The sequence below is a fragment of the Xenopus laevis genome, chromosome 5S, assembly GCF_017654675.1.
Source record: "Xenopus laevis strain J_2021 chromosome 5S, Xenopus_laevis_v10.1, whole genome shotgun sequence".
In the NCBI taxonomy this organism is placed as follows: domain Eukaryota; kingdom Metazoa; phylum Chordata; class Amphibia; order Anura; family Pipidae; genus Xenopus; species Xenopus laevis.
The window spans coordinates 99,057,934-99,076,161 of record NC_054380.1 but is presented as its reverse complement, the minus strand read 5'-3'; the positions used below and the strand labels follow the sequence as shown (position 1 = coordinate 99,076,161).

At 37.2% G+C, this 18,228-nt stretch overlaps 1 pseudogene across 1 annotated transcript; it reads left to right on the top strand.

Annotated features, from left to right (window-relative positions):
* The first annotated feature begins 720 nt into the window (after window positions 1-720).
* Window positions 721-16,753, top strand: LOC121394290 (annotated as a pseudogene). Its single transcript, XR_005961622.1, has 8 exons — window positions 721-875; window positions 3,382-3,490; window positions 4,575-4,682; window positions 8,154-8,358; window positions 9,169-9,262; window positions 9,926-9,986; window positions 12,867-12,986; window positions 14,413-16,753. The product of XR_005961622.1 is annotated as a translocation protein SEC62-like (transcript).
* The last annotated feature ends 1,475 nt before the right edge of the window (window positions 16,754-18,228 follow it).

The window sequence follows — 18,228 nt, the reverse complement described above, 5'->3', positions numbered from 1 at the left end:
AATAGTTGCTAATGTAGAAAATGGTAACAGTCCAGATGCTCCTGAATCACTGAGCTGCCAGACTGAAACACCAGAGACAGGAAAATTAAACCTTCAGTTTTGGTGAAACTGTAAAAAATAAAAGATGGAAAGTAATTGGAAAAAGTTTTTGTTTATGGCGAACAATCTAAAAACGACTTAACTGGAAAAAAGTTTTGGAAGGTGAACAACCCCTTTAATATCCCTCTGATCTGTGTCTGTACGTTACCCTCCTATTTAGACTGTAAGCTCTACGGGGCAGGGACTTCCATCCTTTTGTCTCCTTGACAATAAGCACTTAATGTGTATTGTAACTGTACTTTATATTTATGTGTATTGTACTTTTATACTTATTTGTACATATTATTGCAATGACCCCTGTATGTTTCATTTACTGCTCTGCTGTACATCGCTTTGCCCTCAAGGAGCACTTTACAAATACACATACATACAATATACACCACGTGGCTTGTAAGCTAAAGGCCAGTTCCCAGCTCCCACTAAGAGCACTGACACGTCATACAACTGTCAGTAAAACACTAATAAATAGATTTATAAGTGTAATAGACAGAGGATGAAGGAAGTGCCTGTGACACAGAGTTTACAATCTAAAGACAAGCAGCAATGCGCAAAATAACATGTAAATCCCCCATTGCTTGTATTATGCTCACAGGCAGCGGCCAATGGAAATGCGCAACTCAATAAGTTGTTAGCGAAAGTGAATCTAAACTTGAACACTGTACGTGCCTGCGTCCGGCCTGCTCGTGACCGCGCTTCCTGGACCCGCCTCCTGCCACGTCACCAGACAGGCCGGGATAGACATGGCGGAACGGAGGAGACACAAGAAGCGGATCCAGGTATCCGGGGATATCCCTCTCTAGTCTTGCTTCATTGCTGGCTTAGTGGTGTAGCCGGGAAACCCAGGCACCTTTGCATTATCATATGTTTTGTTGCATGGCCGTTTGCTACTGGACTTGTACCTGGGCTCAGTTATTCTCCCCCTGCACTCACACATACTCACACACTCACTCACACTCACACAATGGCGGAGGAGGCCGAGCCCCCAACATGATCATATCTTTAGTTTCATTGCGGGGCTCGAATGTCAACTTTACATTACAGCACTATATAGTGGCTAACGTCTTATACCTCCCTTTTGCTGGGGGGGGGGGGCAGAGAGATGTATTTGTACAACAGAGAGATGTAATTGTAGGACAGAGAGATGTAGTTGTAGGACAGAGAGATGTAGTTGTAGGACAGAGAGATGTAGTTGTAGGACAGAGAGATGTAGTTGTAGGACAGAGAGATGTAGTTGTAGGACAGAGATGTAGTTGTAGGACAGAGAGATGTAGTTGTAGGACAGAGAGATGTAGTTGTAGGACAGAGAGATGTAGTTGTAGGGCAGAGAGATGTAGTTGTAGGGCAGAGAGATGTAGTTGTAGGACAGAGAGATGTAGTTGTAGGGCAGAGAGATGTATTTGTACAACAGAGAGATGTAGTTGTAGGGCAGAGAGATGTAGTTGTAGGACAGAGAGATGTAGTTGTAGAGTTGTAGGACAGAGATGTAGTTGTAGGACAGAGATGTAGTTGTAGTGTAGTTGTAGGACAGAGAGATGTAGTTGTAACAGAGAGATGTAGTTGTAGACAGAGAGATGTAGTTGTAGGCAGAGAGATGTAGTTGTGTAGTTGTAGACAGAGATGTAGTTGTAGTGTAGTTGTAGGACAGAGAGATGTAGTTGTAGGGCAGAGAGATGTAGTTGTAGGACAGAGATGTAGTTGTAGGGCAGAGAGATGTAGTTGTAGGGCAGAGAGATGTAGTTGTAGGACAGCTGCTGAGACAAAGGCAGAAGGTGAAGCAGATGCTTGAGGATAGGTGAGACTGGGCAATGTTGGCTGGTTGCAATTTCAGTGGCAGCTGTGCAGAATTAGGCACATTTTAAAGGGCTTTGGGTTTTTTTTTTTGTGGTGTGTATTGTCCTCTCATGTTTCTTTAAAGCGCTGGGAATGGACCATGTGCATCGCAAGCTCTGTAATGTGTGTGGAAATAGCACCATTCATTGTGTTGTTTGTTCATAGTATAGGCCTTTCATCTTTTTCAGTTGTTATTGTATTGAAAGAAAGTATACAACATGTTTTGTAGCTTTAAAAGTCTGTTTGCATTTGGGGGTGCCAAATGTTAGGCACCCCAAGTGATTGTATGGACTTACCTGAAACCCCAGGCTGGTGCTCCTATCAGCAGAAAACTGCAGACTTTCCTTCTCCTTTAAATCGGTGTTATTAGGGTTGATTTATATTACAGAATTTGTCATATTTTATAATATGTATTGTTTTTGTACATTACACCGCAAACAAAGGTAGCCTGCTGTTGCTCCAGAAACTGTTTTTGTGATGGCGCTTTTATGCCAGTCACATACAAGGCAGTCTTCTGTGAAAACACTACAGAGCTGAAATTACTGGGAACTATTGTCATATCATATTAAAAGACCAGGCACACTTAAAGGGGTGGTTCGCCTTTAAGTTAACTTTTAGTATGTTATAGAATGGACAAATCGAAGCAACTATGCAATTGGTCTTCAGTATTTATTTTGTATAATTTTTGAATTATTTGCCTTCTTCTTCTTCTGACTGTTTCCAGCTTTCAAAGGTTCAATATCTTAAAACAAATACCCTGAAAAACTACAAATGTATCATTATTGCTACTTTTTATTACTTGTCTTTCTATTCAGGACCGCTCCTATTCATGTTCCAGTCTCGTATTCAAATCAATGCATGGTTAATAAGGTAATTTAGACCCTGGCAACCAGATTGCTGAAATTGCAAACTGGAGAGCTGCTGAATAAAAAGCTAAATAACTCAAAAATCTCAAATAATAAAAACCAATTGCAAATTGTCTCATAATATCCCTCTCTTCATCATACTAAAAGTTCATTTACAGGTGAACATCCCCTTTAAGTGCATTATATGTCTCAAAGGAAGAAACCAATGTGTCTGCCTACCGACAAGGACTGTTGTGGTGGCTTGTTCAATATACTGAAACATTGGTGTACTTGTTCTTCGGTGTGTACCTGTTCTTTTAGTTGACTATGTGTCTTGGATGTTTATACAAGTCAGAGTCCAAATAACTACTGCTTAACAGGAATAGCAAATGTATATCCAACTATAAATAAGAATTGCAGATTTATAAACATAATATAGAGGGACAATATCAGCGTATATATAATTGTCATGTAATATTGTAGAAGTAGGCTAGAAAGACCACCACAGTCCTTTAGTAGTGTAAATCTGTGCCTCTGAATGTGCCCCCATTGTACCAATTTAAAATCAGTACATAATTATAATAATAAATAATGTTGTGTCTTGCAGGAGGTGGGCGAGCCAACCAATGATGAGAAGGCAATAGCCAAGTACTTGCGCTTCAATTGTCCTTCCAAATCAACTAATATGATGGGCCACAGAGTTGACTACTTCATTGGTAAATTGCTTCTCTATGCTATATGATTTATGTTTAGCATTTCCTAATATATTAATGGGATCTCCTACAACATATACATGCCATTTAAAAACAGTTCTGAATTATTTAAAGGGATTGCTGTTATGTAATATTCATTGTTGTATCATTTTATATTAACTCATTAGAAAAGCTATAACAAATAAATAGATTATTTTAAACAACCTATATTTGAATAGCTTTTTCTCAGTGCTATAAATTATATTTAGCTAGCTGTGCAGGCTCACTTTATATCAGTATTTGGCATTAACATTTCAAGCATTATTCAGTGGTTCAGTTATTTGTGGCTTCTCGCTGGCTGGGGTCTAGGATAAGAGTTCTAAAATGACTTCTGAGCAATTTAAAATCCTCTCTGTGCCCTCCCCCAAGACTCCAGTAAGTAAAAAGCAAAGGAGAATGTAACCAATTAATGCAGACATAGTTATGTCTGTTAAAAGCAAGTCTAAATGGATCTACTTAGTTTGTTAAAAAGGCTGGGGTTAGCTGTGTGAGTCTAGGTGCTAAAATATTCCAAATGCTTAATTTCAAGTTCTAAAATAGTTTTAAATTCTATATATATAATAAATTCTGACATTTTAGTCCACATTCTACTAATAACGTATTTAGTAGATATTTCCTGGATTAAAATGGTTCCCCAGATCTGAAAACCAGGCCCTTAGACAGTAAGGAACCACAAGAATGAAACATGCTTATCCCTTCCAAATCAGTCGCCCAAAGTGGGCAAAGGATGCCAGCTGGCTCTCTGGGAAGGGCAGGGGTTTTGGTTGGTAAAGGGAGCTAACTTGCAGTACAAACCATAGGGGGGGCCCTGTGCTTATGCTACAAGCATTGCCAGTTAGTCACCTCCACGGCTAGTCTTTTAGGAACAAATTGCAGGAGTCCCTGAAAAACCAGACTGGGGTTATTCTGGAAAAATATACATCCGATTGAAATAGAACAGAAAGAGAACTAAATCTTCCTCTTCTGTCATAGTGGGGGGAATGTTGCATAAAGATGCTAAAAAAACATCTTTATACTTTTTTGTAAGTTACTCTTTTGTTTTCTTCAGCTTCCAAGGCGGTGGATTGTCTTTTTGGATTCAAAAATGGGCTAAAGCCAAGAAAGAGAAGAAGCTCTTTTTACTAATAGAGGAGTCAGTAGTTGAGTTCTGCAATAGGTATGTCTGATTATAATAATGCATATAATAAACATATTATTCTTCATTTCAGTGGAATTACTGTATATTTCTGGATCAAACATTTGCATGTAGTGACTTTCCAGATATATAAGGGAAAGGGCCATAATGAGAAATTACTGTCTTTTTAAAACATTTTTGCCACCACAGAAAACTCAAATAGCATGTTATACCAAATATTTCTTTCCAGGGATAATTAGGGGAACATATGTGCATATTGTGTACAGACCACATATCCCTGTTCTCTGCTCTCTGCCATCAGTTTGGATAACAGATATATAGGAAGTGTATCTAGAAGGGCCACTTTGTTGTCTCACTGGTGACCATTAAGGGACCACACCGCAAATAAGTCACTTTCCTGTATGAAGATTAGTTATCTGACCCCCAATATAAAAGTTTAACCCTTTCACTTCGAGCCAATTTTCATACTTCGTTTAAACACCAGCAGTGGAACTTATATTTTACCATATAAAGCCTTAACGCTGTGTAATTTCACTTCTGTAGAAATATATATCACTCTAAATACCTAAGAGAGGGTTTTTTAAAATAAATCAGAAATGCATTTTTATTATAATATGTGTGAAAATTGATTTGGAAAGCTCTCTCTGAAAAGCACCAATATCAGATATGTGTAGTCATTGGTGAAAACCATGTATTTTTGCACATATTCTCACTAATTACAATTGTCTATTCTAAAATTCCTTCAAAACTTGCACTTTACAGAAAGTGCTACATCTCCCACATGTCTTTAGCTGCAAAGATTCATAAATAGAATTCCAGGGGTCAAGCTAGGTGACATGTACAGCCCACAAAATGAAAATACTGCATTTACAATTATTCCCAGCAAAAGTTAGTAATCCAGAACAATTCCGAATGCCATCAAATCACTAGAAAGCCCTAATACTTTCACAAGTAAAACAAAAATGTATCGTGTGAAGAGCTGCTGTGTGGCCAAGGTAACATGTGGATAATGCCGAAGGGTTTAGCACCAACATACATGGTTTTGTTGTGTCTGCAGTTGTCATTGGCCCTTGGAGTGATTATACCCCAGGGGTATGTTTCTCTGCTGTATGTGTTGCTTTAAAGGAACAGCTCAGTGTAAAAATAAAAGCTGAATGAATAGATAGGCTGTGCAAAATAAAAAATGTTTCTAATATAGTTAGTTAGCCAAAAATGTAATGTATAAAGGCTGGAGTGACTGGATGTCTATCATAATAGCCAGAACACTACTTCCTGCTTTTCAGCTCACGAAGTCTTGAGTTAGTCAGCGACTTGAAGGAGGGACCACACAGGATATAACTGTTCAGTGAGTTTTCAATTGATCCTCGGCATGCAGCTCAGATTCAAAAGCAATGAATCTGTGAAAACCCATGTGACCCCCCTCAAGTATCTGCTTGGTTACTGCCTAGTAAGCAATCAGTGGAAACCAAGAGAGCTGCAAAGCAGGAAGTAGTGTTCTGGCTATTATGTTAGACATCCAGTCATTCCAGCTTTTATACATTACATATTTGGCTAACTAACTATATTAAAAAAAAAATATTTTGCACAGCCTATCTATTTAGCCAGTTTTATTTTATACTGAACAATTCCTTTAAAAGCCAGTCCAGTTTTTAAGGGAAAATAGCTGCAGAGTGTAAGAGTTAGGACTATAGGACAAGACAGCCTTTTATGCACAGACTGTACATTTTATGATCTATGGCAGGCAAGTGTTTAAATTACCTTTAGTATGTTATAGACTTATCCTATTTTAAGCCAGTTTTATAGCACTGAACCCTCACAACAAAATGCGCAGTGACTGTTCAGATTTATTATTCTTATTTTTTATAATTTATCCCAGATAGATCGATACATACATACATCCACTGCAGAGGCACACCTCCCAAAACCTCACACATATGCTGCCCGTATTACTGCACAATCCTTGGTGACTTTTTCTTTAAATACCTCTAATTTTTACCCTTATTTTTTATAATGTGTGACTGTGGTATTACAGCTCAATATTTATTACATTAGTCCTTAGCAGTTTACTCCTAAACTAACTGGCTCAGTCAGGTTTTTTGTTAAAAGTTGACTCCAGTGGCAGCTGAGTTTACCAGGTGTACATGTTCCCACCCTCTCCCTAGAAGGTCACTTCATTAGGTTGTTCCAATTCAGCCTTTTAATTTTCAGATAATAATGGGAGCTGTAGGTCAACACCTAAAAGACTATAGGGGTATTCACAAAAGTGGAGATAGCCCATTTTTTGAGTAAAAGTGTTTGGTAAACTGGAGTAAAATACTTTTCCATATTCACAAATGGGAAATCCGCCTAAATTCCGACTCAACCGGCACTTTTCATATTTTAGTGAAAGACAGTTTACAGACACTGTTATGAATTTGTCTTTCAAACGACATAAAAATGGCGCAAAAATTTAATTTTCCAGATATTTTAAAAATGGAAGTAAAGCCTCAGTATACCTCTTCCCCATGTGTCATATCGATTCTAGATAACTTGCTCTGTTTTGGTTCATCCAAACTTGTAGGTGCCCCATTGGTGAATTATCATGATATTAATAGGGTTTAGCATTTTAAAGTCAGGGAACAAGTTTCTGTCTAACCCTATAGGTGTTAGTTAGGCAAAAATTGTAATGTATAAAAGCCTCATTAACAAAATAAGTAAAAACTGATTAAACAAAAAAGTATATTTTATACAATTTGATATGTAAAAAGTTTTTAACACACACTTGCATTGTTTTACTAGTTTTAGCTTAATGAATGAGGCAATATTAGCAATTTGAGTGGATATATTATCTAGAGGAAAAGTAAAGCCTCCCAGCCATTTTTTTAGTTTAGCAGCAATTAGACACTTGACCTAAGATAATAAAACATATTTCTGATACAAATCCCTATATTATGCAAAATAGCATTTATTTTATTTAGACCTATATCTTGTAACAGAAGTGGAATTACAGATTTAGAAAGCCCAGGTTATCCTAAAAAAAATATGTATAATTTTCCTAGGTTTTAAGATGAATCCCCTCCCCAAAAATTCCAATTTGCTGATTGACTGACAGGTGTAGTAAGAGCTAAAGACAAATTAAAAAAAAATGTTTATAAAATGTTGTGCGAAAGAAAAAAACAGTCTGTTTAAAATACAAATTCACAAAAGTGGAGATAGAGTTTAGTGAATTTGGTGGCAAATCTGACACTTTTATCTCCACTTTTATTTTGTCTCAATATCACCACTTTTGTGAATTCCCACCATAGGTTAGAAATCATGTGTCTTGTATTATCCTCCACTTAGGCAAGGTGCGTTATTATAACACTGGAGTCATGTAACAAGCAGTACAGTTCATGCATTCATAAATTAATGGGTTTCAGTTTTACTGAAACAGGTAAACATTTGTTGGGTGGGAAAATATTGAACTGTGTCATTTTTGATCAAATGTGTGACATTACGGTGATCTCGTTTAAGACTTTTGAAGAAACAGTTTTTCCACCGAGCACTGAAAGTGATGAAGACAAAGCCAGAGAAAGAGGTAAAAAAGGAAAAGGAGAAAGATAAAGGAAAGACCGATAGTGGAAAGGAAGATGAGAAAAAGAGCAAGAAAGATGCTCCCAAAGAGGAGAAATCAAAAAAGGAAAAGAAAAAAGAACCCGAAAAAGAGGAAGTAAAGAAGGTGAGTATGAGAACTGCTGGAAACCAAGTTCTTATACAGTATACTGCATGTGGTAGGAAGAGGTTAGACGAGTCAGTAGTAATTAGTTGGCAGTAATTAGTATATGGGCATGGGATCCATTGTATGGGAACCCATTCTTGTCTCCAGACTCCATTTCATCCAATTAATCCAGATATTTAAAAATTATTTCCTTTGTAATAATTAAACAGAACCTTGTACTTGGTCCAAACTAAAATATAATTCATCCTCATTGGAAGCAACACCAAACTAATGAATGTATTTAATGTTTCCATGAGTTTCCATTAGACTTAAGGTATTAAGATCTAAATTACAGAAAGATAAGCTATCTGGAAAACCCCAGGACCTGAGCATTCTGGATAAAAAGACCCATGCCTGTATTGCCTTTTCTTGTTCATAAGGCTCCAAGCAGCTCTTTTTCTAAAATTATTTAATGTATCTGTCAAAACATCCACTTTGGGGGAATACAGAACTCGTTTGCACCTTAATATGAAATATTAATATAAAATGAGTTTATTTTATACACAGTGATCCTATCCCCCTGAACATATGCATGGGAATATTTATTAATATTGTATACTTAATAAGCGGACTTTATGAAGGAGGGTGTTTTAAGTATAAGCTGGCGTATTCAAGCACTTGGGGTTTATTTTTTTTTATTTTTTGCCTCACACCCAAGCATTAGCAGTGACTTACTGTGGACAGTGTGAGGGACATTTGTATCCATCTATTTAGTTTATCAGTCTGTTTTGTGCCTTGTCGACTGTACATACTGATGCATTTGTTTAATAGGATGAAACTCCTGGAACACCAAAGAAAAAGGAGACCAAGCGAAAGTTTTAAGCTAGAACCACATGAGGATCAGGTTTTCCTTGATGGAAATGAGGTAAGTCAGTGTCTTTGTTATGGTTTTTGTCTGGTTTGGAGCTGGTGTTGTTTTTTTGAAGAATCATGCTTATTACTGCTGGGGAAGCATGTAGACTCAAGAAAAAAACTGAGGTATAATGACAAACACTGGCTAATTTGAATCCGTGCATTAGGCAATAGTAACCGTCAGGGATTTACTTTTAGTTTGTAACTTGTATATATAGTAGACAATTCAAAGCCAATACGTATTGGTTACTGCCTAATCTAAAATAGCCTAAGGTTTGTTTCTGAAAATGCAAATATAACGCTGTTTAAATAGTTTCTGTAAAAGGTCTGCATAGAAGAATGTCTGTTTTTTATATTGTATCACTTTTTAGACTTTAAAGCTCTAATTTTTGCCATGTTCCCCCCAGCATGGTTACAAAAACATGATATATCATTCATATTTCTTGCCATTACAGGGATAACGAAGTCAATAAAAAGCATTCACTCCCAAATTTCAGTCTGACTGTACTGGAGCAGGGGTTAAACCACTGTTATAAAATGCTACCCTTGCTTTTGTTTTGTATTGGATTTTTTTTTTTTAAAAAAAAAAAAAAAAAAAAAGCAACAGCCTTTTTGACATATATATGGTATGGTTTATGTTTTCCCACCTTGATTTCAGTGTTTTGTACATCTTTAGGTATATGTGTGGATATATGACCCAGTCCATTTTAAAACATTTGCTATGGGCCTCATCCTTGGTAAGTAAGAGCAAGCATTCCAATAAGTTTTTCTTTTATCTAGTGGAGTATTTTTGTTTAGCTAATCAGTATTAGCCAGAGCTTATACACAGCATTCCTATACATATATACATGCTTATAAATGATGTGTACACTGCCCAACACCCATAGGGACTCACGGATTTACCCAACATCCACACCACTATTGCAGGCTGTGACCCCACCGTGCCCCTCTTCAACTTCCAGCCTTTGCCTTTTTAAGATTTGCACCTGCGCACCCCACCCCCTCTGTGATGTCACAGTGGGTGCGGGGTGGGTACGGGCCTATATAAGGAGGGGGTTAGGGTCGGGGGTAGGTCAACATTTTGTAGACCCGCACACCACTAATGATTATTAAAAGTTTGGTTTCAGTCATATTGTTACATAAAGGCAGTTAACTTGCAGCTTTGTAGTGCTGGGGCCATTGGGGGACCATTGGCAAGATATATGTATATTCCTCCCATGCAGGTTAATTGGCACCTGACAACATTTGACAATAGTGTGAATGTGATAGGGATGGTAAACTGGACTGGACTGGACATTCTACTGGGGCACAAAGATTGATATGAATATTGTATAATATATGTTGCTATATAAACAAAGGATAACATAATATATTATGATACATGCTTATATTTTCAGCTCACTACACAGAGTTTTAAAGTTCCTATTTGTTGCTGGTTATACTAGGAAGATAGTTATTAGTAGATGAGTGTAGAATCCCCACATTTCTTAAATAAAGTCAACATATTTTTCAGGAGGATATCCTTCAAGAATGGAAGCCATTGTTAGCAATGTGAATCTACTTCATTGTATTGCCTTGCCTCCTCATGGGGGCAACTGACTTGTGTAGTACTACAAATAGTACACTAGCTTCATAAATGATCACTTCTCTGCTTTATCTGTACACAAGTTTAATTTTACTTTACAGACACAGCATGAATAAGCACTGTTTGGACAATTGGTTTGTATTGGTCTATCTCAGGATTGACAGGAGCTTATCTGTCACATTCAGGCACAAGCTTTTTTTATGATCATTAAGTGCACTTAGAGCTAAAGAGCATAAAAAACCATAACAATTATAAGTTTAAATTAAATGCTCCAAAGGGACATTTACATAACTTATCCAAAGAAGTAAAATTATAACTGGCATCTGTAAACATGTATATCAAATCATTCTACACTTGCCACAGAGTCATTTCCAAAACGCTTAACTAAAGGCATTATGCCATATTTATAAGCCAACTGGAGATCCAGAATGGCCAGGTCCAGAGGGGTTCCAGCTTCCTTTTTAAACCCTCTATAGTCACTCCCCTCTTAAAGGAACAGTTCAGTATAAAAATAAAAACTGGTTAAATAGGCTGTGCAAAATAAAAAATGTTTTCAATATAGTTAGTTAGCGAAAAATGTAATGTATAAAGGCTGGAGTAAGCGGATGTGTAACATGATAGCCAGAACTACTTGCAGCTCTCTTGGTTTCCAATGATTGGTTACCAGGCAGTAACCAATAAATGACTTGAGGGGAGGCCACATGGGTCATAACTGTTAGCATGCAGCACAGATTCAAAAGCAAAGGATCAATACCAAATTCACTGAACAGTTACGTCCCATGTGGCCCCCTTAAAGTCGATGACTAACTCAGAGTTAGAGAGCTGAAAAGCAGGTAATGTTCTGGCTATTATGTTAGACATCCAGTTACTCCAGCCTTTATACATTACATTTTTGGCTAACTATTTTTATTGCTCAGCCTAACTATTTACCCAGTTTTATTTTTACACTGAAATGTTCCTTTAAAGGCTTTTAAACTGAACACAAATTGTCTTCCAACCTGAAAGCTCGTGTTAAGGTGGCCATACACCGGATGTTAACCCAACGATCGGATCCTAACAAATGGTAACAGGCGGTCAGATCATGGGACCGCATCAACGAACAGATGCGGCCACGATCCGACGGGATTTTTAGTCCCATCTGATTGAGATCTGGCTGACTTTCGGCCAAATCTCTATCGGGGAAGCCCGTCGGGGGGGCCCCATACACGGGCCAATAAGCTGCAGACTCGGTCTGTTGGCAGCTTTTATCAGCCCGTGTATGGCCACCTTTAGTCTCAAGCAAGGAAAGTACCTCCCTTCTTCAGGGGAGCCATAGACAAATATCTTTATTAAATGAAAATCAAACTTATGGCCAAGATAATAGCCAATTGTACTGTATATTAATAGGTTTCTTGAATAGCATACACTTAAACCAGGTCCAAGTCATTATGTGCAAGACATAATAAGCTGCAGAGCTCTTCATAATATCCTACAGCTGGTTTTAAAATAAACTACTCGTTTTTATAAAGCATATTAATGTTCATCTTTAAAATATTACACAAATATACATATATACATATATACATATATATATATATATATATAATATATATTTGATACCCAGAGCTAAAAAGTATTACTATCATAAGATATGCGCAGTGAGCTGGAACATCACAGTTCAAGCTCAAGTTGTCTTTAAAAAAAAAAGCATTGAATGTGTGATAAATGGACTCGCAAGACGCATCGCAACAATCGAGCAAGAATGTGCCATGCAGTTCTGTGGAAAGATTAACAGTCAGTTCTATGAGGACAGCAGTCTACTGGATTTTCTTCTTGTCTCAATCTGTATCTGAAAGGCCTTAGTCACATTTCAGCTGGGTGAAAGGGGATTCTTTTGGTCCGGACAGACTGAAATAGTAGCTGATATTATTCTGCATCTGTGCAGAAAGTAAATGAAACCTAATGAGAATATTTTTTTTTATGAAATCAAAACCACCCAAACACAGTTGCTTATCTTTTCCATATCGTGTAATAAATTGCTTTCTTGTTACAGTTATTGCAGTTATAGCTGCGACCCTCTTTCCTCTGTGGCCTGCTGAGATGCGTGTTGGGGTTTACTACCTCAGTGTTGGAGCAGGATGTTTTGTCGCCAGTATTCTACTTCTTGCTGTTGGTATGTATCTCTTAGCAGGGGAGCAACTTCAGAAACATAACATTACTACTTGATCGGTTTCCATAACATGATTAGTAAACTATTTATAGCAGCTATAGCAGAAAGGTGACCCTATATATTTACACATTGACAGGATTGGAAATATTTTGTCACTGTTTATACAAGTGGATATTACTCAATATAGGCACTTTTTTGGGGCACAGTCTGCCCTGTGTGTACAGAAACAAAGCACATTACTATTCTGTCAAAGGCCACATATACAGGTAAGAAGGAGACTGAATCAATGTTTTCTACATTAGTGAAAAATCCACTGTCTGTGCCATGTGAATTAAACACTCTTCACAGATGAAATGATTATAAATATCACTCTACAGAAAGATAGATTCATGTGTGAGGTGAAGCATTTATTTGTGAATCCAACCATAATACCCAGAATGTGGAATCACTCTTATGTTTCAGCAGTTAGATGATTCTTTCCATACACTCCCTGACTGCCAGGGTAAAAATGCACAAAGAGACTGCATCTTATCAGGTGTTTTATTTCAGCAATATGTTGCTTTTTTATCTTTTTTAATTTTAAAGGTTTTTTATTGAGAATAGCCAATTACATTACAGGAACTGTTTGCAAATATGTAATTTTACACATTTCTTCATGAAAACAGCAATAAAATGTACATTGATGTAAACAATCTTTAAATGCAATGTTTAAATTTTTAAGGAAAGATGGACGGAAAAGAGGGATAGTAGAAATGTAGGTTAGAGATAATGAATGACAGCTGTTTTGTCTTCTGCAGACGTCTGGCTAGCAAAATAAATGGTTTCTATTTTGAATTTAAAAGAGCTGCTTAGATTGGTGTGATATAATAGGTATCCTTGACTTGGTATTTTTGCTATCCAAGTCTAAACTTAAATATAAAGGGAGCCGGTTATGGTAGATAGAGAAGACCATTAAAGGTTTTTTCCAGCTGCCCATTCCTGACTTCTTTATACCTGAGAACTAAGATTGAACTGAGATTAAAAACTCAATCCAAAATCAAAACTTAATCATTCTAACAAACAAGACAATTAGTGGGTGCAGTGCCTCCATTAACTCCTCTCCAGGTCACAGGATTTCCTTAGCTTAGAAAGGAAGCAAGAAGTGGGAAGAAAGCCCCTTTATGCCGATAGTTCAGGTTCCTCCAATAGCTTTTTGAAGCCTTCCATATCTAGTGGTTTAAATGGAGAGTAGAGCACGGGTTGGGTTTTTTTTCTTTCTATTAGGCTCATGACACATGATGCGTTTACTCTGCCGACAGTGAGTAGACAGTCAGTCAAGACATTGTGTGACATTTTTACCTTACGCTGTGTTTGTTGTACAAGTAACATAGTACTGGTTCTAAATATCTTGGTCCTTGTATAATAATTTCCTTATGTGTTCTGTTTTTAGCAAGGTGCATTCTCTTCCTTATCATTTGGCTCTTGACTGGAGGAAGACATCACTTCTGGTTCCTGCCTAACTTGACAGCAGATGTTGGTTTCATTGATTCCTTCCGACCAGTTTATACACACGAATACAAAGGACCAAAACCTGACCAGAAGAAAGAGGAAACGTGTGAAGAGAAAAAGCCACTAAAAGCAGACAGTGAGGATAAATCAGACAGTGAAAAGAAAGAAGAAGAGGACAGAAAGGCTGAAGCAGCGGAGGGATCAGGGAGCGAAGTCTCTGGTGCAGAAAGGCAGTCAGACACAGATAGTGACAGGCGGGAAGATGAAGGCTCACAGCATAGTAGTGGCAATGGAAATGATTTGAAATGATCACAAAGGAGGAACTTGAGCAGCAAACTGATGAAGGAGACTGCGAGGAGGAGGAAGAGAATGTTAAAGAGGAAGAAGGCACAGTTGAGAGTAGGCCTCTATGTGGAAAATCTTAAGACTTGGCTGGTGTTTGTGACTGATTATATGCTTGGATGGATATTTCCTTAGAGTGATCACCAAACATCACATAGTTTCCTTCACTCTTCTTTACGATATGCAGATTCTGTAGGGATCATAAAATATGTTAAGTTAATTTCCAGAAAATAATTTTTATTGGAGGAAAATCAAATCCTTTTTCAGTGAAACAAAATGCAAGTCGTGACAGTACGTGCTGGCCTTTAACCTTCACTTGTTCTATCACGTTCCTGTGTAGCAGAATGTGATCCATGTGTAATATTGCAACTGTTGGGGTTCAGCTATCTGCATGCAGCACACACTTATTGCTGCTTGTTAGGTGCACCCCATATAGATGGTCTGGTCATTTCAAGAAGCTTTGAGTGTAACATCAGCATCCAGATGTAGCATAATAATTTATGCAAAATTAACTCTATGAAGAAATGTTTTAAATCCGTGGATAAGTGCTGGGAGTTGTAATAAAACAGCAGTCAGCATTGCATCTTTCAGCAACCCCCACTAGACTTTTCCACCAGTAAGGCTGGCACCCCTGTCGGAGAATTCCCGCATCATTTAGAGCCAAATAAGAATGAATCTGATCTATACCGTTAAGTCCTTATAGTGTTTGATTCTGCTGATCACTAGGTTACGTACAGTTCATATATCTATCAATTATATATATATTTAGTGAAGAAATTTTATTTTATAAAAACTTTAATGACATCCCTTCTATCGGTTAACGTTTGAACAGAGCGCGTTAGTCGGTTGCAGCGCTGTAAAAGTACGGCATAGTTTTTGATGGTATTTTGGTACTACCATCCCCATTTTAAACTCTTTAGTGTAAACTGAATAAAATGAACACACACACACACAGTAAGCCCCTATACCGAGAATTCTTGAGGTTGATTCCCAGCACCAGTTCCCTATATGTAGTGATAAATATAATGAATGTCTTTTGCCTAAAAATCACCTCCACCTCCTATGGTTGTTTTAAAGTGCTCCTTCTGCATCTAATTCCTGATCATAAATAACACCAGATTAGTATATGTAGCTGTTATTTGTATAATTGAATGTCACCTGATGGGCCAAGATTTGAAGAAAAGATGGTGGCTAAGAGGCATACTAATGCATAGTAGATAAGAGACGAAGTGAAAATTACTTGTTTTTATTACTCAGCGCACCTTTATGGCATAGTGTACATTTTTTTTGTCCTGCAGAAATATAGTTTACAAATAAATATCCAAGTTATTTCGTCTGACTTGAAATGGATATACTGGTGGTCATTGCGAAAGTGTGTTGAATTAGAGGAAATATTGAACCTGGCACGTGTTTATAGTAAATGTTTATATATACTTATATGAGCTCTAGGCCCCAGTTAGATACAGAGGCTTATATATCCCTAGGAATCGGGGAACTTGGGAAGCTGCTAGAACCTTACCATTGCCTTAGCATAAGCAAACGAAATCCAAATGATAATAGATCAGTGTTCAATGTTGAGGTGCAAATACCCTCAGTTCTGTGAGTACACAGCAAGACTGTAAAGGAAAGAGTTGGAGCTGTAGTTCTGTGGAGACGGGTTCCCTCTATAGACAAATGTAACTGTTTTCTAAATTATTTACGTATTTTAATTGTATAATTCACCTTCTAAGATGATTAATGCCTGCAGGACACTGTCCCATTGAATGCTTCAATTTCTATCAGAACTTTGAATAGAGGTTATTACAGGTCTTTAGTCATAAGAAAGCCCTGGGTTGTATACGGGGAGTCTTTCTGTGGGATGTAGTTGTTTCCAGGCTTCAGTTTTGTGCCAACATTCCATGTATGTAAGTATAAATAAAACAATGCTTATTAAAAGTAAAGGTGACAGATTGTGTCTGTGTGTAATATCTAGTCCTTCATTTTTCTTAAACATACACGCTGTTATTTGCAAATGTAGCTGGAGTTTTTGTGTAGCTGTTACCCACAATATCAGATGATGTATGTAAGTAAAACCAAGGTATTTAAAGGGGAACTATCGCGAAAATGGAAAATTTAATATTAGCTTCAGCATACTGAAATCAGAAACTTTCGAAATACAATCAATTACATATTCTTTAGTGTTTATGGAATAATCAAGTTTATCTTCACCATTCCTTTCTCAGCATCTGTTTATCCTCATTCTGTCTTCATTCAGGAGTTGGGTGTCAGATGAATGATCCAATATATCTTTTATAGGGGCTCCTTTTGCCTAGAAGATGTATTAGAGCTCACTCTTTTAAAATCATCAGACATCATGTCTCTCTACATGCAGAATTTGTGCAAAAGGCAGTTATTTTGTTACATTTTGTTTGTACTGGAATCAGTTATTTGAGTGAGCTCTAATACATCTGCTAGGAAAATGACCCCCCCTATACGATATATTGGATCTAACTGTGAATGAATATCTGACACCCAACTGCTGCATGAAGAGAGAATGCAGAGAAAATGATCCTGAGAGAGGAATAGTGAATATAAACTTGATTATTTCAGAAACAAAATGCAGAATTTTTAATTGATTGTATTTAGAAAGTTTCTTACATCAGTATGAGGAATCTTATATTAAATTTTCATTTTCACGATAGTTCCCCTTTAATAAAAAACAAATAGTTTGGACCAGGTCTAGTAACCCATAGCAACCAAATGCAGCATTTACTGCTCACTGCCTATATCGTTGTTTCCTCTCACTTCAGCACAAACCTCCATGACTTCCTGGCTTTTTTTCTGCTAATACCATGCATTTTTAACAAGTGCCTCTCCTGCTGTTCTGGCCAGTCAGTAATGTAGGAAGTGTCTTCTGATCTTTCACTCACTGTGACTGGAGCAATAGAGCAGAGCAGAGAAGTGTCAGGAGACATCACCGGCATGCCTCAGGTATTGTGGTTGCAGACATATCCGCATGAGGTGCTCCTGTTACAAATTCATGATATCCGTAGTCTAAAACTGCTAATACCATGGAACCTAAAAAGAAAAAAAAATTAAAAGTGAGCATTCTGAAAAAGTTGTTTAGGAGCCAACTGCTTGCTTTTAATACAAAGCACTATATAGATACTCTTTGCACAAACATGCACTTCTACTGTATTGCATTTTATATGTTCTGAGTTATGATGTATCCATCCATGTTGGACCATAAATACTTATATAAAGTACAGGTATGGGACCAGTTATCCAGAAACCCATTATCCTGAAAGCTCTGAATTAGGGAAAGGCCGTCTCCCCTCGACACCATTATAATCAAATATTTAAAATTTTTAAAAATGTATTCCCTTTTTACCTGTAATAGTAAAGCAATCCCTTGTACTTTATCCAAATTAAGATA